Raw genomic sequence first — 23941 nt, 5'->3', positions numbered from 1 at the left:
TTGCAGATAAATATGGGGAGGAATGCCATCTTAACAATTTATAATCTTCCAGTTTATCAACACAGCAGATTTTTCATTCATTTAAATGTTCTTTGGAATTTTTCAACAATGTTTTAAAATTTCAATGTATAAGTCTTGAAATTTTTTGTTAAGCATATCCCTAAATATTTTATCCTTTTTTATACTTTTAAAAACAGAACTATTTTTTTATTTTGTTTTTAGACTGTTCATTGACACTTGCATTTTGACCTTGATCTTGCATCCTACACTATTTCTAAATTTGTTTTTTAAGTCAAAAGTCTTTCTGTGGGTTTCTTAGAATTTTCTAAATATTCAATCATGTCATCTCCAAATACATTTACATTTTAATTTTCAATTTAGATGCTTTTTATTTATTTTTCTTGTCAAATTGTCCTGCGTACTGAGTTGAACAGTTCACCACTACCCAAAAGAAAAAATATATATATCCACCCCACTATCTCATAATATGATCTTATTTGGAAATAAGGTCTTTGCAAATGTAATTGGTTAAGTAAGATGAAGTCATACTTCATTAGGGCGAATGCTAGATCTAATGACCAGTATTCTTATTAAGAGGCTATGTGAAGAAACACAAACGCTCACAGAGGAAATATGACCATGTGAAGATGGCGGCAGAAATTTGAATCATGCAGGTACAAGCCAAGGAAGCCAAGGATTTCCAGCAACCACCAGAAGATAGGAGAGAAAAGGAAGGAACCTCTCTTAGAGTATTCAGAGAAAGTATGGCCTTACCAACACCTTGATTTCTGACTTCCTATTTCTGTGACTGGAGGAGAATGCACTCGTTATTTTGGCCACTCAGTTTGTGAAACTGTTATAACAGTTTGAGAAACTAATCTAGATTTTGATACTGAGAAGCAGGAGCTGCTGTATCAACTACCTAAAAATATGAAATGGCTTTAGAATTGGGCAGAGGCTAAAGTACTTGATAGAAAAAGCCCAGATTAGTTAGATAAATGGCCGGTGGATATTGTTAAAGATGATTAAAAATGTTTAAAACTGTTAAATGTGATTCTGGTAAGAACTGAGATAGATGTGAGGAGCACATTAGAAGAATTTTCTATCACTTTAGAGGATGCATATACCATGAACAGAATGTTGGTAGAAATATGAACATCAAAGATGCTTCTGGTGAGGTCACACAAGAAAATGAGCAGTGAGAAACATGATAATGCAAATTGGAAACTGGAGAAAAGACAATGATGTTTATAAAGTGGCAAAAATGTTGGCTTAATTGTGTTATACTGTTGAATGGAAAGTCAGACTTATAAGTGAGGAATCTGGGTATTTATCTGAGGAGATTTCCAAGCCAATTAGGGAGGGTGTTGCCTGATTTCTCTTTGCTACTTACAGTAAAATATGAGATAAAAGAGATAAATTTAGGTAGGGTATGTTACAGGGAAGAAAAGGCTTGATGATTTGGAAAATCTTCAGCCTATCCATATTGTAAAAGTTGCAGACTTCCTGGAGATAACACTAAGGGTATGGCTGTACAATATTTTCCTGAAGACATTAGGCATGTGATTATAGAGTCAATAACCAATACCAGTAAAAGTCAGGAATAGAGATGGGTCTACATAGAAAGGATCTCTGGAGAGTCGTCATGTGTAATGGTGTGGATCACTTTTACATTCCCAGAAGGCTGGAAGGGATTTTGAGAATAACAGCAGAAACAAACCCACCTTGAAGATAATAGATTGGAAATAGGGAAATATGAAGGAGGGTTATCAGACTTCTAGGATCTGCAAACATAGAATGGGCTATTCAGAAAGCAGGGTTGCCACTGCCTTGTAGGTCTTAGAGGGTACAACTGCCACCTCAGTTACAGAAGGCGGGATTGCTGCTCTGGCCCCCAGGACAGATCATGAAGCCACAGAAGATTGTTCTTAGGTCTTGAAACCTCATAAACATTTTCTTGCTGGGTTTTGGACTTACTTTAATACTAGTTACTCCTTTATTCCTTTTAATTTTCTTGCTTTTATTATGTAAATGACATCTGTGTCTCTTCCTCCGTTGTATTTTGGAAATGGAGAAATTGTTTTTCAGTTTCACAGGCCCACAGGTAGAGAAAAATTTTATCGCAGGAGAGATCAAACCCGGGGCTTCATCCCTACATGTTTTGGATGACTTAGATGAGATTTTGAAACTCTGAGTTGATAATTAAGTGAGATTTTGGACTTAGAGTTAATGTTTAAATGGGTTAAAATGAGTATGTTGGGATGGGATTAATGTATTTGACAGGTGGAATGTGGATGAATTGATGGGGTGCAGAGGGTGTACTGTTTGGATTAAATAGCATCTCCCCAAAATTCATGATCACAGAGATCCTTAGAAAATGAAATGATGTGGAAATACAGTGTTTTTAGATTTAATTAGTTAAGAAGAGATCATACTATATTAGGGTGGACCCTAAATCCAATGACTATTGTTCTTAAAAAACAAACACACACACAGAAGTTAGCCAGTAAAGAAGGAGACAGAAATTGAAGTGATGCATCTACATGTCACTGAAGCCATGGATTGTCAGCAAACATTGGAAGCTAGGAAGAGGCAAGATAGGATTCTCCCCCAGAAACCTTCAGATAAGACGTGGTCCTGCTAACATCTTGACTTGATGCCTCCAGGTCTGTGAGAAAATAAATTTCTACTACTTTTTATTAATAGATCTTAATTGTATTTATTTATTTATTTATTTATTTATTTATTTATTTATTTTTATTATGCTTTAAGTTCTGGGGTACACTTGTAGAATGTGCAGGTTTGTTATATAATAAACACGTGCCATGATGGTTTGCTGCACCCATCAACCCGTCATCTACATTAGATATTTCCCTTAATGCTATCCCTCCCCTGACTCCCCACACCCCCCACCCCTGACAGGCCCCGACGTGTGATGTTCCCCTCCCTATGTCCATGTGTTCTCACTGCTCAGCTCCCACTTATGAGTGAGAATATGTGGTGTTTGGTTTTCTGTTCCTGTGTTAGCTTGCTGAGAATGATGGTTTCCACCTTCATCCATGTCCCTGTAAAGGACATGAACTCATCCTTTTTTATTGTTGCATAGCATTCTATGGTATATATGTGCCACATTTTTTTATCCAGTCTATCATTGATGGGCAGTTTGGTTGGTTCCAATCCTTTGCTATTGTGAACAGTGCTGCAATAAACATACATGTGCATGTGTCTTATAGTAGAATGATTTATAATCCTTTGGGTATATAGCCAATAATGAGATTGCTGGGTCTAATGGTATTTCTGGTTCTAGATCCTTGAGGAATCACCACACTGTCTTCCACAATGGTTGATTTAATTTACACTCCCACCAACAGTATAAAAGATTTCCTATTTCATATGGAACAAAAAAAAAAAGCCCACATAGCCAAAACAATCCTAAGCAAAAAGAACAAAGCTGGAGGCATCATGCTACCTGACTTCAAATAATACTACAGCTCTATACTAACCAAAACAGCATGATACTGGTACCAAAACTGATCATAGACCAGTGGAACAGAACAGAGGCCTCAGAAATAGCACCACACATCTACAACCATCTGATCTTTGATAAACATGACAAAAACAAGCAATGTGGAAAGAATTCCTTATTTAATAAACGATGTTGGGAAAACTGGCTAGCCATATGCAGAAAACTGAAACTGGACCCCTTCCTTACACCTTATACAAAATTAACTCAAGATGGATTGAAGACTTAAACGTAAGACCTAAAACCATGAAAACCCTAGAAGAAAACCTAGGCAATACCATTCAGGAAATAAGCATGGGCAAAGACGTCATGACTATAACACCAAAAGCAATGGCAACAAAAGTCAACATTGACAAATGGGTTCTAATCAAACAAAAGAGCTTCTGTGCAGCAAAAGAAACTATCATCAGGGTGAACAGGCAACCTACAGAATGGGAGGACGTTTTTGCAATTTATCCATCTGACAAAGGGCTGCATCCAGTATCTTCAAAGAACTTAAACAAATTTACTAGAACAAAACAGCCCCATCAAAAAGTGGGTGGAGGATATGAATAGACACTTTTCAAAAGAAGACATTTATGCAGCCAAAAAACATGAAAAATAATTCCACTACTTTAAACCACCCTGTTTGTGGTGGTTACAGCGACTTCGAAAACATGTATTCCATAGAGAAACAGTGGACTTTGCAGCCAGATTGACCTGAGCTGGAATCCAGCAATCTGTCACAAATTAGTTGTCTGTCACTGAGAAAATCATTTTAAAAATTTGGTGTCTTTTTAAATTTGTGAAATAGGGAAGGAAAAACCAAACACTGTGCAGTTTTTAATGGATAATTTTTATAACCAGTATTTGTAAATTAAAATCTTATTAAACATTTTTGTTACAATTCTCTTTATTAAGTGAAACAATGTGCTATAGGAGCTTATACCTCAAGAAAAATCCTCAAGTCAGATACCCTGTTGAGAGAAATATCATAGACAGCTAACATATCAGTTTACGTCCTTAAAATGTTTTGACTGAATTTAGATTATTATCCTTGATTATGAATAGCTCCCTACTTTGGATAAAGAAATATAATTTGGACTGTCTCTGTAGGGACAAGTACTACGCTTACTAAATATCCACTCCATTACATATCCCATTCTTTGGTTAGCCCACCACTCTTCCCACCATTCCAGGATTATAAAAATGACATCTCTCTACTCATGAACAGAGTTCATTCTACATCAGTTGAAACTGCAGAACGTCTCTGACCATCCCAGAATGGTACATACCCAACATTATAAAAGGATAGACTCTGTTCTGCTGCTAATGGCTGTTTATATTCTCCTGTCAAAATGGTAGTCCTTAGGATGAACAGCTAGGTAACATGAGGTAGAACAGGCTTTTAAAAGCTTTTAACAGATGAGTACCTTGCCTGTTTATAACCTATGTAGGATCAATAAAACTTCTCACACACATACGTGCTCAGGCACATACATACACATATACACCACCCCCCCACACACACACATAAAATCGTGCTCAAGGTAATGAGCACTGACTTAGATGATTTTATTTGTACCTTTGCAAATGGTTCTAGTCAGAGGTCAGTGTTGGTGGGGCAAATACTTGCCTCTGGTATTTACTTTCTAATAGAGGTTATTGGAAAGCTCACTATAGTGGGCTTATGAAAAGCTGGTTTAAAATGCTGTAATTCTGTAATTCCCTCGCACTACTGCTCATCAGACACGTGTACCACACACATACACGTACACACACACACACACACACACACACACGTGTTCTCTCTCTTTTTCTCATTTTATCATGAAACTTCTGCACTTCTAAAGAACAGGTTAAAAAAAAAAGATTCTGAAGTAAGACAAATCTGAATGTTCACTTTCTAGTTGTGTGACCTCTCAAACTCCAATTTTCTTGTCTATAACATGAAAATAATATAAATCTTATAGACTTTTGCTGATTCTTTGTTACAAGTCTATCTCCTCCCTTAGATTAAATTCTTTGTGAAGTTCTATATCTTATTTCTATTTGTTCAGAATCTAGCATAGCACTGTGTACATACTAACCACTAAAACTTGTTGAATGAAGGCTGGATGATGTTTAAATCATATTTGCTTCTTATGTAATCTGTCATTTCAAAAGTCAAGTTTTTTGACTTAGACACTGTTTCCATAATATAAGGACTGTAATAAATAATACGCAAAATAATATCTTAAGCTCCTGGCATTGTTAATATTCATGATGTCACTGGTTTTTCATGGTAGGGGAAACAAAGATGATGTTTCCATATGATACTTCCTTCAATTAAATGAATTAAATTTAGATGTAATTTCACAGCCATCAAAAGCTTTTCCCAGTGCTCGCTTACTTGTATCTGAAGTCATTATACCCAGCCTTTAAAATTGAATCCAGCAAAATATGCACTACATATAAAAACTTTATATTTTGATCTGAAATGTCATGCTAGAGTGTAAGAAAGTCAGGAATGAGGAATACATCATCACTCATCGTTTTTTCGTGATCTACATAGGTATTATTCCCTGATGTTTTTCACCGTATTTGCAAGATAATCACTTTTTTTTTTTTTCTTTTTGCATTTTGGAGGAAAATCAGAGTGAGACAAAGTGATACTGGCCTTGACCAAAACACATGCTTTGTATTTATCAAAGTTTTCAGCAATACCCTCATGCTGTCTACTGATGATTCATTTTAAAACTATTCCTGGTTCTATTCATTCATTTCTGCTTTTAATCCAAAATATCTTAAGCAGACCACGTTAGACTACCTGATTCCTTCCATCTTGGGTTGGAGGAGTTAGGAAATAGCAGTTCTCGTATTTTTTTCTTTCCCCACTTTGGAAATTAATTCCAAGTTTATTTAAGGGAAAGCAAAAAAAGAAGAGATGCATAATTTTTCCCCTTACAGGCTAACAAAGATGCAGGGTTTTCACTAATTGAGGATTCAGAGTGAAGACTCGGTGGTGTCATGAGGTGTCATACATACAGGAAACACAAGTGGCAGCTGGTTGCTGTTGAGGTAGCTAAATGTGAAAACTCACTAATTAGAGAAATGCAAATTGCAAAGACGTATTTTGCTACACCTTGGAGCTATGTTGAAGCAATCAGCAAAGGAGGATCCTGAAAGTGCCCCCCTTTTGGAGGAATCTTGGAGCCAACATGTAGTTCATTTACAGTTATTGACACACTGAAGTAGCAGCTACTGCTCTAGATACAGAGAAGTTTAAATTGTGAGCAAAGACAGAACTCTGTTAGACCATTAACGTGAGTGATTTACTTGTGAAACCATTTGAAGTCACAGAATCCCCTATGCTACTGTTGTCTGTCCTGCCTTTGGTTCAATCTCTAGTAGTTCAAGAAGTACAGTGTACTGGGTAAGATAGGGCAGGAAATAGATTAAATATAAGTGTAGTCATTTCACTTCTGACCAACTGACTATGAGGAAAATGAAGAAAAGGGGATAAAACTATGGCTAGAGACATGAGCAAATTTAAATGTTCATTTCTTTTTACCAAGTGAACTGTAGATCTTTTTCCCTCACTGAATTAATGGATTTTTAATGAAATTAAATTAATTGGCTTATAGTTTTAACATCATGCTGCCTAAATGTCTGCCTTCCTATGCTAAGGACCTAGCTTAGATTCATTGATTATCAGGTCAGTGGCTCCTAATTTCAAGTTTGTGTATTCCATGGATATATTTAAGCTGACAGAGGAAAATCTATAAATACTCCAGAACTCTAGGAAATAATGTCTGTTAAAATGCGTGTGTACAGTTTTCTAAAGAAAATGTGTATGACTTCCAATATATATTTTTATAAGGTCCCTGTCCTAGCCTCCAAATTTAAGAAAAGTGCTATTACAGTCTTATCACTAATATAGTTTAGGCAGTCCTTAATAAATGTGTATATCTGTTTCTACCCAACTGTATTTACATTTATTTCTGATATAGGGTTTGGTGGAGGTCACTTTATTTTCAATATATCAGAAACATAGATATCAGACTTCTTGATGTCTACATAGCCCTTAATGCTTTAACCCATATTTCCTTCTAGTATAGAAATTTCAGGTCTCTGCTATCGATGCTGCATCCTGCAGGTTTATTCTCTTTGCCCTAGGATGCCGGATTTGTGGGACTGTCTTAGCTGTCCAAGCACAGACATATGAGAGAATTTAATGAAGGCCTTCCCTTGCTCTGGAGTAGGAAAATATTGCTCCCTCCTAGAGGTATTTATCTTGTAGAGGTATTTATCTTGTATTTGTTTCTTTTTCTCCATATTTGAACTGCACCAAATCCCAGAGTAGTAAGTGATTATTTAATTAGCACAAGTGGCCACAATCCTGAACCTAGAACTTTAAAGGCAGCTTCTTTCTAGTGGTTCTACCACTTCCTGACTCTTACTGTGACCCATTATTTATCCTGCTGTACTGATGTTACTGTATCTGAAAAGTGAGGGTAATAACTATGTCTTATTTTTTACATGGTTATTGAGAAGATTAAATGAGACATATCCAAAAACTGTTGTGAAACGTAAATGTTCTAAAAATGTTTGATTTTATTTATTTTAAAATAGACTGTTGCCTGTTACAAAACAAAACAAAAAAGGTTAGAGAGCAATTATTTGGGGTCCTTGATTTTTATTAACGAAATGACTCTTGAACCTATTTGGAAACTTGATTTTCTATGTACCTCTGCTTAAATAAAAATGCCTACCAAGTAATGGGAGAGTGGGTATAGGTATTCAATATTAGTGTTTGGGGGGCAAGGAAAGAAAGTGTTCTGATTTTACTTAGAAATTTTGTATATGTTGTGACGTTTATATTATGGACAAAGAAGTGTTACTTCCTAAGTTGATGTTTCTGATTCTACTTCTTGTGGATTTCAGGAGAGGTTAATCCTATAGCTTTGACCTCCAGAAAATGACTTTTTAAAAGCTATCTATTTTAAGAATTGGGAGAGCATCGCAAGCCCAGTTCTTTGAATCCACCTCACAAAATACTGTACTCTAATTTGGAATAGACTCTTAGAGAGGCCCTTGTTGAGGAAAGAGGAAGTTTTCCCCAACTGTGAGTGGGCAGCAAATGGAAGCCACCTTACAAAAGATCAGTGTGAGATTCCAACTCGCTAACTGGAAAAATGGGATTGGTGGTTGGTGCCTACTGAACACTTTCATTGGGCATAGTATAAGGATGTAAGAAAGCAGAGAAAGTTTCTTTTTAAATAAAATACTCACATCTTTGTCATATAACCAGAAAATATTGAAAGAAATTTGCTGCCTTTATTAGTTAAGAAGAAAGCAATAATTTAATGACCTCTCTTCTTCATAGTGTTACCTCAGTCTTTACCTTTATAAAATACAGACACCTAAACCTAATTAATTCAGAGGCTACTAATATATAATTTGCAATTTTGGGCCCAATCTGTTGTGAAGGTTATCTATACATTACATATGAGGAAAATAAATACTTCAGCATTTTATATGGTAAAATAATGACGCAAACCTTACATAACATTTTATGCATTTCAAAAATGAGATCATATAAACTGCTTCTTTCCAGATAAGGATTAGTAACACTAGGCAATGTATCTTATACATACAAAGAGTCCAGACTGGAGTTTAACTTATCAATAGTTTATTTTCAATATGTGGAGTAATAAGAAAATTTCGTTTCTTTAAAAAAAAAAAAAATGTGTTTCATTTTTTTTTACTTGTTAGACTGTGTTCCCTCCCTAAATTTTATTAATTGGGAAACTTTGAATAAAGATATTTTATAAAAGAGATAGACACAGGTAGAGAATAATTTAGTAAGTTTTATAAAAAACATATCAAGATAATGCTAAACAAAATTAAGCCTTAAATAATGACACAACACTTACCCCTTGAACCACTGTGAGTGTGTGTGTTTAAAGTAGAGCAACTCCAACAAAGAGCTACATACACTGCTTCTCTATTTATAAGCAAATTTTCATACTTTCTTTCTCATAATCTTACCAATAGCCTGATTTAAAAGGTAGGGAAGGGGAAGAAATGAACACTCAGAGGTTAAATGAATTGGTCAAGTCATATAGTCTCAAATTTGATAAGGATGATGCTCCAAATAAATTGTATCAATAGGGAATAACTTCAGTCATTTTAAGGGCATCAGTTTTTGGAGTCAAACATCTGTATTTAAATCTGTTCTACTTCTTTGTAGTGGTATAATCTTAGAGGAATCATTTATTCTCTCTGTGCCTCTGCTTTCTTGACTGTAAAAGAAGTTATTAATAATAAACTGATAAAGGTTGGGTATATTAATAAAATAACATAAGAACATTCCAAGCAGTGTGATATAGTGGAAAAAGCATCGCTATACTTTGGATTTTTCCGATATACTTTGGATCTGACTTTCAGTCTAGCCTTTGCTGATTTTTGTTTGTAACCTTAGGCAAATTTCTTCAGCTCTCTGTAAACACCTGTGGGGTGCATAATTACTTGGGCAAAGTAACTTACACAAGTGATATACAATATTTGGCATATGATCAGTAGTACATAAATATAGGTCTTTCTTATGCCAATAAGGTTGCCTATACTTCCTCACCTACAGTTTGTGATGGTGATATTCCATTATAAGTTGGTACAGAGAAGTGACATGGTACTCTTGCATTTTAATGTAATATTTACAGAAATAATTATTAAAACTCCAAACAATTCAAACAAATTAGCAAGAAAAACAATCACATCAAAAAGTGGGCTAAGGAAAGAATAGACAATTCTCAAAAGATACACAAATGGCCAAGAAACATATGAAAAACTGCTCAGCATCACTAATTATCAGGAAACTACAAATCAAAACCACAATGTGATACCCCCTTACTCCTGCAAGAATGGCCATAATCAAAAAATTTAGAAAAAACAGATGTTGGCTTGGATATGGTGAACAGGGAACACTTCTACACTGCTGGTAGGAATATAAACTACTACAACCACTATGGAAAACAGTGTGGAGATTCCTTAAAGACCTAAAAGTAGACCTACCACTTGATCCCAAAATCCCACTACTGGGTATCCACCTAGAGGAAAAAAAGTCATACATGCGAATAGGAACAGCTCCAGTCTGCAACTCCCAGTGTGAATGACGCAAAAGACTGGTGATTTCTGCATTTCCCATTGAGATACCTGGTTCATCTCATTGGGACTAGTTGGACAGTGGGTGCAACCCATGGAGTGTGAGCCAAAGCAGTGTGGGTCATCACCTCACCTGGGAAGCACAAGGTGTCAGAGGATTTCCCTTTCCTAGCCAAGGGATGCCATGACAGACTGTAACTGGAAAATTGTGACACTCCTGCCCAAATACTGTGCTTTTCCAATGGTCTTAGCAAATGGCACACCAGGAGATTATATCCCACACCTGGCTTGGTGGGTCCCATGCCCACAGAGCCTTTCTCACTGCTAGTACAGCAGTCTGAGATTGACATGCGAGACAACAGCCTGGTAGGAGGAGGGGCATCTGCCATTGCTGAGGCTTGAGCAGGTAAACAAAGTGGCTGGGGAAGCTCCAACTAGGCGGAGCCCACTGCAACGCTGCAAGACCTGCTGCCTTTGTAGACCCCACCTCTGGGGGCAGGGTGTAGCTGAACAAAAGGCAGCAGAAACTTCTGCAGACATAAATGTCCCTGTCTGACAGCTCTGAAGAGAACAGTGGTTCTCCAAGCATGGTGGTTGAGCTCTGAGTATGGACAGACTGCATACTCAAGTGGGTACCTGACCCCTGTGGAGCCTAACTAGGAGACACTTCCCAGTCGGGGTCAACTGACACCTCATACAGGCAGGTGCCCCTCTGGGACAATGCTTCCAGAGGAAGGATCAGGCAGCAATATTTGCTGTTCTGCAGCCTCCACTGGTGATACTCAGGCAAATGGGGTCTGGAGTGGATCTCCAGCAAACTCCAACAGATTTGCAGCTGAGGGACCTGACTGTTAGTAAGAAAACTAACAAACAGAAATAGCATCAACATCAACAAAAAGGACATCCACACCACCCCATCTGTAGGTCGCCAGCATCAAAGACCAAAGGTAGATAAAACCACAAAGATGGGGAGAAACCAGAGCAGAAAGCTGAAAATTCTAAAAACCAAAGCACCTCTTCTCCTCCAAAGGAACGCAGCTCCTTACCAGCAACGGAACAAAGCTGGACGGAGAATGACTTTGACAAGCTGACCGAAGTAGGCTTCAGAAGGTTGCTAATAACAAACTTCTCTGAGCTAAAGGAGGATATTTGAACCCATCGCAAGGAAGCTAAAAACCTTGAAAAAAGATTAGACGAATGGCTAACTAGAATCAGCAGTGTAGAGAAGACCTTAAATGATCTGATGAAGCTGAAAACCATGGCATGAGAACTGTGTGATACATGCACAAGCTTCATGCTGATTCGATCAAGTGGAAGAAAGGGTATCAATGATTGAAATCAAATTAATGAAATAAAGTGAGAAGAGAAGTTTAGAGAAAAAGGAGTAAAAGGAAACAAAGCCTCCAAGAAATATGAGACTATGTGAAAAGACCAAATCTACATTTGGTATACCTGAAAGTGACGGGGAGAATGGAACCAAGTTGGAAAATGCTCTTCAGGATATTATCCAGGAGAACTTCCCCAACCTAGCAAGACAGGCCAACATTCAAATTCAAGAAATACAGAGAACACCACAGAGATACTCCTCAAGAAGAGCAACCCCAAGACACGTAATTGTCAGATTCACCAAGGTTGAAATGAAGGAAAAAACGTTAATGGCAGCAAGAGAAAAAGGTCAGGTTACCCGCAAAGGGAAGCCCATCAGACTAACAGTGGATCTCTTGTCAGAAACTCTACAAGCCAGAAGAGAGTGGGGACCAATATTCAACATTCTTAAAAGAATTTTCAACCCAGAATTTCATATCCAGCCAAACGAAGCTTCATAAGTGAAGGAGAAACAAAATCCTTTACAGACAAGCAAATGCTGAGAGATTTTGTCACCACCAGACCTGCCTTACAAGTGCTCCTGAAGGAAGACTAAACATGGAAAGGAACATTTGGTACCAGCCACTGCAAAAACATGCCAAGTGATAAAGACCATCGATGCTAGGAAGAAACTGCATCAACTAATGGGCAAAATAACCAGCTAATATCATAATGACAGGATCAAATTCACACGTAACAATATTAATCTTAAAAGCAAATGGGCTGAATGCCCCAATTAAAAGACATAGACTGGCAAATTGGATAGAGTTAAGACCCATCAGTGTGCTGTAATCAGGAGACCCATCTCAGGTGCAGAGACACACATAGGCTCAAAATAAAGGGATGGAGGAAGATCTACCAAGCATATGGAAAGCAAAAAAATAAAAAAAATTAAAAAATTAAAACAAAACAAAACAAAAAAAGCAGGGTTGCAATTCTTGTCTCTGATAAAACAGACTTTAAACCATCAAAGATCAAAAGAGACAAAGAAGGCCATTACATAATGGTAAAGGGATCAATTGAACAAGAAGAGCTAACTATCCTAATTATGTATGCACCCAATGCAGGAGCACCCAGATTCATAAAGTCCTTAGAGACCTAAAAAGAGACTTAGACTCCCACACAATAATAATGGGAGACTTTAACACTCCACTGTCAATATTAGACAGATCGAGGAGACAGAAGTTTAACAAGGATATCCAGGACTTGAACTCGTCTCTGCACGAAGCTGACCTAATAGACATCTACAGAACTCTCCACCCCAAATCAACAGAATTTACATTCTTCTCAGAACCACATCGCACTTATTCCAAAATTGACCACATAATTGGAAGTAAAGCACTCCTCAGCAAATGTAAAAGAACAGCAATCACAACCAACTGTCTCTCAGACCACAGTGCAATCAGATTAGAACTCAGGATTAAGAAACTCACTCAAAACTGCACTAATGGAAAGTGAACAACCTGTTTCTGAATGACTACTGGGTACATAACGAAATGAAGGCAGAAATAAAGATGTTCTTTGAAACCAATGAGAACAAAGATAAAACATACCGGAATCACTGGGACAAATTTAAAGCAGCATGTAGAGGGAAATTTATAGCACTAAATGCCCACCAGAGAAAACAGGAAAAATCTAAAATCGACACCCTAGCATCACAATTAAAAGAACTAGAGAAGTAAGAGCAAACAAATTCAAAAGCTAGTAGAAGGCAAGAAATAACTAAGATCAGAACAGAACTGAAGGAGATCGAGACATGAAAAACCCTTCAAAAAATCAATAAATCCAGGAGCTGTTGTTTTGAAAAGATTAAAAATAGCAAAAAGACCACAGGGAAGACTAATAAAGAAGAAGAGAGAGAAGAATCAAATAGACACAATAAAAAAATGAAAAAGGGGATATCACCACCGATCCCACAGAAATACAAACTACCATCAGAGAATACTATAAACACCTCTGTACAAATAAACTAGAAAATCTAGAAGAAATGGATAAATTCCTGGACACATACACCCTTCCAAGACTAAACCTGGAAGAAGTTGAATCTCTGAATTGACCAATAACAGGCTCTGAAATTGAGGCAACAATTAATAGCCTACCAATGAAAAAAAGTCCAGGACCAGATGGATTCACAGTTGAATTCTACCAGTGGTACAGAGAGGAGCTGGTACCATTCCTTCTGAAACTATTCCAATCAATACAAAAAGAGGGAATCCTCCCTAACTCATTTTATGAGGCCCGCATCATCTTGATACCAAAACCTGGCAGAGACACAACAAAAAAGAGAATTTTGGACCAATATCCCTGATGAACATCGATGCGAATATCCTCAATAAAATACTGGCAAACTGAATCCAGCAGTACATCAAAAAGCTTATCCAACATGATCAAGTTGACTTCATCCCTGGGATGCAATGCTGGTTCAACATAAAAAATCAATAAATGTAATACAGCATATAAACAGAACCAAAGTCAAAAAGCACATGATTATCTCAACAGGTGCAGAAAAGGCCTTCGACAAAATTCAATAGTGCTTCATGCTAAAAACTCTCAATAAATTCGGTATTGATGGAATGCATCTCAAAATAATAAGAGGCATTTTTGACAAACCCACAGCCAATATCATACTGAATGGGCAAAAACTGGAAGCATTCCCTTTGAAAACCAGTACAAGACAGGGATGACCTCTCTCACCCCTCCTATTCAACATAGTGTAAGAAGTTCTGGCCAGGGAAATCAGGCAAGAGAAAGAAATAAAGCATATTCAGTTAGGAAAAGAGGAAGTCAAATTGTCCCTGTTTGCAGATGACATGATTGTATACTTAGAAAACCCCATCATCTCAGCCCCAAATCTCCTTAAGCTGAAAACCAACTTCAGCAAAGTCTCAGGATACAAAAATCAATGTGCAAAATCACAAGCATTCCTATACATCATTAACAGACAGCCAAATCATGAGTGAACTCCCATTAACAATTGCTAGAAAGAGAATAAAATACCTAGGAATCCAACTTACAAGGGATGTAAAGGACCTCTTCAAGGAGAACTACAAACCACTGCTCAATGAAATAAAAGAGGACACAAACAAATGGAAAGAACATTCCATGCTCATGGATAGGAAGACTCAATATCATGAAAATGGCCATATTGCCCAAAATAAGTTATAGATTCAATGCCATCCCCATCAAGCTACCAATGACTTTCTTCACAGAATTGGAAAAAAACTACTTTAAAGTTCATATGGAACCAAAAAAGAGCTCGCATTGCCAAGACAATCCTAAGCAAAAAGAACAAAGCTGGAGGCATCACGCTACCTGACTTCAAACTATACTACAAGGCTACAGTAACTAAAACAGCATGATACTGGTCCTAAAACATATATAAAAACCAATGGAACAGAACAGAGGCCTCAGAAATAACACCACACATCTACAACCATCTGATCTTTGACAAACCTGACAAAAACAAGAAATGGGGAAAGGATTCCCTATTTAGTAAATGGTGCTGTGAAAACTGGCTAGTCATATGCAGAAAGCTGCAACTGGATCCCTTCCTTACATATTATACAAAAATTAATTAAAGGTGGGTTAAAGACTTAAATGTTAGACCTAACACCATAAAAACCCTAGAAGAAAACATAGGCAATAATACCATTCGGGACATAGGCATGGGCAAGGACTTCATGACTAAAACACCAAAAGAAATGGCAACAAAAGCCAAAATTGACAAATGGGATCTAAATAAACTAAAGAACTTCTGCACAGCAAAAGAAACTACCATCAGAGTGAACAGGCAACCTACAGAATGGGAGGAAGTTTTTGCAATCTGACTAAGGGTTAATATCCAGAACCTACAAAGAACTCACACAAATTTACAAGAAAAAAACAACCCCATAAAAGAGTGGGCAAAGAATGTGAACAGACACTTCTCAAAAGAAGATATCAATGCAGCCAACAGACACATGAATGAATGCTCATCATCACTGGTCATCAGAGAAATGCAAATCAAAACCACAATGAGATATCATCTCACACCAGGTAGAATGGCGATCATTGAATAAGGCAGAAAACAACAGTTGCTGGAGAGGATATGGAGAAATAGGAATGCTTTTACACTGTTGGTGGGACTGTAAACTAGTTCAACCATGTGGAAGAGAGTGTGGCAATCCCTCAAGGATCTAGAACCAGAAATACCAATTGACCCAGTGATCCCATTACTGGGTATATACCCAAAGGATTATAAATCATGCTACTATAAAGAAACATGCACATGTATGTTTATTGCAGCACTATTCACAATAGCAAAAACTTGGAGCCAACCCAAATGTCCATGAATGATAGACTGGATTAAGAAAATGTGGCACACATATACCATGGAATACTATGCATCTATAAAAAGGGATGAGTTCGTGTCCTTTGCAGGGACATGGATGAAGCTGGAAACCATCATTCTGAGCAAACTATCACAAAGACAGAAAACCAAACACCGCATGTTCTCACTCATAGGTGGGAATTGAACAATGAGAACACTTGGACACATGGCAGGGAACGTCACACACTGAGGCCTGTCATGGGAGTAGGGGGCAGGGGGAGGAATAGCATTAGTAAGAAAACCTAATGTAAATTATGAGTTAATGGGTGCAGCAAACCAGCATGGCACATGTATACCTGTATAACCTGCACATTGTGCACATGTGCCCTAGAACTTAAAGTATAATAAAAAAAAGAAAAATTTAAAAAATTAAACAGTGATTCACAAATGCGCATATATGCATGTTTATAGCAGCACAATTTGCAATTGTAAAAATGTAGAACCAGCCCAAATGACCAAATGCTCATCATCGAGTGGATAAAAAATTTGTGGGGTGTGTGTGTGTGTGTGTGTGTAGACATATATATGATGGAATACTACTGAATCATAAATAGGAATGAATTAATGGCATTCATAGTCCTGGATAAGATTGGAGACTATTATTATAAGTGAAGTAATTCAGGAATGGAAAACCAAACATCGTATGTTTTCACTTATAAGTGAGAGCTAAGCTATGAGGATGAAAAGGAATAAGAATGACACAATGGACTTTGGGGACTCAGGAAGAAAAGGTGGGAAGGGGGTGAGGGATAAAAGACTACAAATTTGGTGCAGTGTATACTGCCCAGGTGATGGGTGCACCAAAATCTCACAAATCACCACCAGAGAACTTAATCATGTAACCAAACACCACCTGTTTTCCAATAAACTATGGGAGAAATAAGGAACTTGTTTAAAAAAAATACAAAGCAGTAATTTAGATGACTATGTTAGGTGAAATCTAGGAACTAATTTCTTGTATTTTATCCAGAATTTAGTATTCTTTGATCTTATTTATAATTTTCATTTGCCTTGAACTTAGAACTTGAGTTTAACTCATGTGGATGTGAGATGTGCACCAGAGATATGTATAGTGATTTCAGCCAGAATCAGAACTCATAGTCTCTAGCATTTCAATTTTGTTTCCCCATGTTGGCTGTAAGTTTTACAGAGTCCAGGGATTATAGAAAGCCAATGACATTTTAGCCACAGTAAATCTAATACTGGCTGTAACATCACTGTCACCACATTCCTGAGAAGATTACTTCTTTTTGGAGATATCTGTAAGTAATCTATTGTAATGTCATAAACATGTGGGATCCCTGGCCTACTTCATCATTACATCATGCCAGTTCTTTCTCTGAAATACGTTAAGGTAGATCACTTCTCTCCATTTAATTTTTACCTCAACACCTGAATTTTACATTCCTTTAATACATTTTTTTGTTAAGCTTCTAGTTTTTGTTCTAATAAGATATTATATATTCAGCAATAAATAGAGTCTACTTTAGGTATAGTGTAGAATATCACTTCAAAATTATGCCCAGAAACTTATGGCAAGTCTAAGTGAACTCTCAATAAGCATTTAATAATTTCATAAGAAATCCCATTCTTATCCTTACTATTCTGCTGGTAGTTTTATTGTTCGTGTAATCATTCTGCTACATTCCAAACAGTCTGTCATCCTGTGGTTTGTCTGAGTTACTTTTGGCATGACAGTAGAGCAAAATTCCTTTTTTTTTTTTTTTTTTTAACTATGTTTCTTATAGGCCTGTGTATTTCAACACACATTCAGTGAGTACCTACCAGATGCCAGTCTTTAAGCTAAATTCTGGGGATTCAAAAATGGCCAAAGCATTATCTGCTCTTCAAGTGCTCTCAGTCTAATGGGATAGTACAGACAAAGTGACAAACTGGACATACTATGAAGAGTGATGTGCTGGCAGCACAAGCAGGGTCAAGTGGGAGTTGGTGGTTGGGAAATGTAGGCAGATCTGTCAGTAGGCAGGTCTGTTAACCCAAAAAAGCTGGTGTCAACCCCTCTTTAATGGATAAGGATATGGATTACAGACTAAAGAATAGCATGTCCTCAATCCTATATATGTGTTTATTATAATAATAATTACTGTTAATCTTAGTCTGTGCTGCTATAAGAAAATAGCTTGAACTAAGCAACTTATAAAGAACAGAAATGTATTTCTCACAGTTCTGGAAGCTGACATATCTAAGATCAAGTTGCCAGCAAATTTGATGTCTGTTGAATGCTCTCTACTCCCAAGATGGCATTTTCTTGCTGCATTCTCACATGACAGAAGGGTGCAAAAAGGGACAAATGCTGTATCCTGACATGGTGGAGGAGATGGAAGGGCCAGGAGTTCTCTAAAGCCTCTTTTATAAAGGTATTAATCTCATTCATGAGGGTGGAGCTCTCATGATTTAATCACATGCTAAAATGCCCTACTTCTTAATACCACCATAATGGGGGTTAAATTTTGGAGGGACACAAACATTCAGATCATAGCTTTATGCCCCATTTAAAAAAATAGTTAAAACAGTCTCTGGTATTCAGGTGCCCTCAGTCTAACAGGGAGACACATAGGCAAGTTAATGAACTGGACACACTCTAATGAGTGACATGATGCAGGTACATGCAGGTAGAGTGGGAGCTGGTAGTGGGGAAATGCAGGCAGATCTGTAGTACCAGAAGAGCTGGTGTCAATTCCTCTTTCTCTAATGGATAAGGGTATAAATTCTAGAGCTAGACCTACAAATAGCTATTTAAACTACTTATGTTTAAATAGCATATTTACACTATATGTGTTTATTATTACTATCATTGTTAATCCACATTTCTCCTGTTTTTGAAATATATTTTATACTCTTGTTTTAATCATTTTTAGATAAATTGGTGACTTTCAAGTGTTCTAATTATGATACAATTTGACAAATACAATTTGTATTAAGTCCAACCTATGCAGTCATATATATTTGTATAGGTATGTACATACGTGAATATAATACATATATGTGTGAAGCACTCTAATGCTCTCTATTCCATTTCATTCCATTTTATTCCATTCTGTTAATTATAACCAGAACAATGACGGTCGCGACCTACTGCATTTAATTTAATGATCTAATAATGGATTGAGACTTGTAGTCTGAACACTAATGAGAATATTATGACCAAGTAAATAAGTAATTACATAGTATTGTAAGTGCCACTATAGGACTATGTAAAGATGCGAAGAAAGGGTAGAGGGAGGGAGTCCTGACAAGTACACTAAAGGCAAGAACCGGGTCCTGGTCATTTTTACTCTATGGTATTTGACATTTAGTTGGTTCTTCATTCATGTTTTTAAATTAATAAAGCTGGCTGAAGTAAGCATCATTACTTGTAAATGATGCTTTAGCATGGCCATTTCTTCTTTCAGTCCCAATGAAGAAAAGAAGACTGAGGCATATTTGCCACCACATGTGCCTGCTCTCAGCAGACATTGTAATGACACCCCTTTTTCTTGAACCTCAGATTCTTTTCCAATGTAACGATGCAGACATCTGCTACAAATCCACTGGACTAACATGGGAGATGAAATCTGTTTTTAGGATATTTCATTATAAATTTATTTATTTATTTTTTGTATGCTACTGGCAGGTTGAGCAGAGCCAGGTTCACTCTAAGTCTCTCTTTGAGTTGTCGCTTTCTCAAAAGGCAAAAACAATTGTCTCCTAATTGATTTCCACTTCATAGAGTGCTTAATATGATGTCTGGCACACAGTGGGTTCGCATATTGAGATGGTATAAGTTTGTTGTAAATTCAACTGCACTTTCTCATCAAATTGAGACTGTTAAATTGTGAACATATTTTTGGTTTCCTGCTTCATAAAATATGAGCACTCTAATCCCAGATGGCACATCCTCCAGAAACATATGGACAAGACAATTTATAAGGAGTGCTCTTTCAGGAGTCAGCTCCACTTAACAGAGGAGGCTGTATGATTTTACCAGGACCTTTCAAGCTACTCATCGAGGAGGAAGGTGAACAGGTCTTAGTAATGTAGCCAAGGGGTTAAAAAAAAAGTTTGCCATAAATCCCATTTCTTGAAACATAGCTTTTCATAATTAGGGATGGAGTCAGGTGGGGTGGGGATTTTCTGTCCCTACAAGTGTAGGGCACACATTTTGTAGATGAATACATAATATGGTCCTTTTTGTAGTGAATATATAAAATGGGCCTGTTCGTGTTGTTGCTGTTGCTGTTGCTATTGTTGTTATCTATAACCAAAGTAGGTTATACTGGTCATTCCAGTTCATGCACAGGGTGGCCACCTGCAAATAAAGAAAAGGCTCTATTATTTATAGCTTCCCTACTACATAACACTATCCAAACATTGTTGCATATGTGTTCTAATGCTGTGTCCTAGTGTGTCTCTCATGTTATGTTGAAATATGATCAGATAGAAATATGACCAGAAACATTGTAACTAAAGAAGATGGCCTGGTAGAGATTAAGAAGCCCTACTTAGAAGAATCTTTCTCTGTGTAACATCTCCTTTTACCTGAGAAACAGTGATAACTAAGTTTATGTGTCTACTTGGCTGGGCTAAGAGATGACCACATAGCTGCTAAAACAGTATCTCTAGGTGTGTCTTCGAGGCTGTTTCCATAAGATATTAACATTTGAATCAGTGGACTGAGTAAAAATCTTCCTCACCAATTTGGGGAGGCATCATCTAATCTGTTGAGGACTTGAATAAAATAAAAAGGCAGAGGCAGGGCAAATTTACCCTCTTCCCCTCCCTTTTCTTGATCAGGGACAACCATCTCATATTCTGTTCTCCCTGGACATAAATAGTCCTGGACTATGGTCTTGGATCAAGACTTGTAACACAAGCCACCCCTATCCAGCACCACCCTAGACTGCAGATTGTGGAACTTCTCAGTCTCCATGATTTTTTAGACAGTCTCTAATAATTTATGTCTTTTTTAAATATATATATCTGTATTTCTATTGGTTCTGTTTCTCTGGGGAACCCTGACTAATACAGAAAGTTAGTTGCCTAAGCCAAAAGATCATTTCAATCCTTTGAGCTTCAGTTGCTTCATCTGTGAAATGGAAAATAATACCAAATTCACTAGATTGCTGTAGGATCTTGAGATTACGCATGTAACATGCGTAGAAAAGCACATGGTGCATTATTAATGGTTCAACAAGCGTGGATAAGTATACAAAGGTAAACGATAGTTGGTTGTTTAGTAAAGATAATAATTAGAATAGTTACTTCTAAAACCCAAAGAACAAAACAAAAACAACCGTTGCTATGATACAGCTCTACATAAAATGCTTTGGAAGCACAGAATAGGGAATACTGAATTTGGGTGAAGAGTAGACAGTTTTCATGGAGGAAAAGTGGAAATTAACTTTGGTTTTGAAATGTGACAGTTGTCTTCTAGGCAGGAAAAAAAAGGTAGACTTGTCACTGCAGACAGGGTGAACAACAGAAGTAAAGAGATAGTATAAGAAAATATGGTACATTCTGAGAGAAATGGATTTTTTTATATATTAGAGAGGTTATATTCATGGTATGTAGTGGCTGCAGAAAATACGGTAAACATTGATGGCTGTCAAATAATAAGAAACCCTATATATTATGCTAAGGTTTCAGATTTTTGCCCTGGCAATGGAGTAGTAGGTTCAGGTGTATGTTTCTGTGTACTAACATGTAGTTTACAGGGCTAAAAATCTTGTCTTTTCTTGTGTCAACAGAGGTAAAAAACAACAACAACAACAACAAAAAACCTCCAGTCTGTTCTTAGGAGTACAATGTTTCAATGCCTGTGAGATATAAATAAAATGAGTTACATAAAAATATGCCTGACTTATCTGTAAGCAATCCATTATTAATAGAGTGAGAAGAAATTCTGTTTTTGGCTTTCCAATACAACTCTTGTAAATAATTTCTAGTGACAGAGCTGGGCTGGCTTTCTTATGTATTTTACTCTAGTGCCTGTAATATTTACAGTAAGCTGTGCTACCTTCCATCGTGAACATCCTCTACAGTGCCTGGTGCACACTACGTGATCAGTAAGTGATGCTGCATAAACATTGGATGACTTCAATGGACTCTTTCAATGCATCCCCTCACCCCCATTGTGTCTGCACTCCCAGGAAGCTTCCTTGATGTTGCTTTTCCTTTTCGGCCAATGGTAGCTGGAGCTGGGGCAACTATTTATAATTCTTAAATTGCGTGGGACACTGTCTCTTAGAACAATAGTGAGGACGGGGTCCCAGACATTTGCTATATGCCAGATCAAACAGTCTGCTAAGATGTTTTTCCAGGTCCCTGTAATCCCATGACTAGTATTTGTAGATTTAAATCGTGTTTGCATGGTTTAGCAAGATGGAATCAGAGAAAGAATGTTTAAGCATTGAGCATTTCAGTGGTTCACAAACACATCACAGCTTCTATTTACTTTCCATTTAAAACACAAGTTGAAGTCCACATAGTTAAAAACCCTCACAGAGGCAGCAGGCAGGGAGAGTAAGCTGGTACTTGTTACACTTCCAGCACTGTACCAGGTACATCACCCATTAGTTTTTTGAATGCTTACAATTACCATAAGGTGTAGATATTACTTGTTCCATGTTTCTGATGGTGAAATGGAAATATAGCGATGTTAAATAACTTGTTTGCAGTCTTGCAGCTATTAAGAGGAGGAGCTGGGATTTGAATGTACATCTGCCTGCCTCCAAAATCCTGTATGGGCACAGCCTTTTATTTCAAACCCAGACACTGAAAAAACAAATCCTGTTTACTCTTCTGTAAATTTCTACCATCTGCTGAGAGGCTGGAACATCACCTAACCTGAACACTGTCTTATTACCAGCAAATAAATGTCAGAGTAAAGACCATAGAAATCATCTGTTACCTCAGTCTTCAAGAAGTGCATCCACCCCCACCTGACAGCGCTTTCCAGCAATGCTGGGAGACATAAATAGATTAGTGAGTCTAGAGTCTTAGGGGGTGCATAACCTTATGTTTCTGAACATTTAACTTATTAAAATTCACAAAGAAAGACCTTATGGTGCCATCATTTTATCCAACTAACATCATCAGTATGGCTCAAGGGCTATGGCTTTCTACACTCACCCTAGCAGCAGTGAACATATGGTTTTACTTCTCTCTAAAGCCTCAGGGCATCTGACGGTACCTTTCATGGATAATGGATAAAGGCTGCCATACCAGTAGGTAACTTCTGTTCCATCAGTACTGCCTTAGTGCCAAGAATGCTGAACAAATTCCAGGAGGTTTTGAACTGACCTAGGTCTAGTCTGTCAACAGTAACAACCTTAGGAGCAGCAGGGGCAAATGCTTCCTGTTTAACTGCACTTTGGAGTTCTTCTATGTTTGTTTGAGCTCCTTAAAGAAGGAGCCTCTGTAACACAGTTAAGCCACAGGTTGTAGCTGCCACATTTTTTAGATTTGCTTTGACTGTGTTACTTTGTTCTTTTTGATATCTGCCTTAGTGCTCCTGGGTTAGAAAATACAACTTTTTGTTACAGTAGCCTCAAGGAACT

The sequence above is a fragment of the Theropithecus gelada genome, chromosome 14 (assembly GCF_003255815.1).
Source record: "Theropithecus gelada isolate Dixy chromosome 14, Tgel_1.0, whole genome shotgun sequence".
Taxonomy (NCBI): domain Eukaryota; kingdom Metazoa; phylum Chordata; class Mammalia; order Primates; family Cercopithecidae; genus Theropithecus; species Theropithecus gelada.
Note: the sequence above shows the minus strand (reverse complement) of the source record.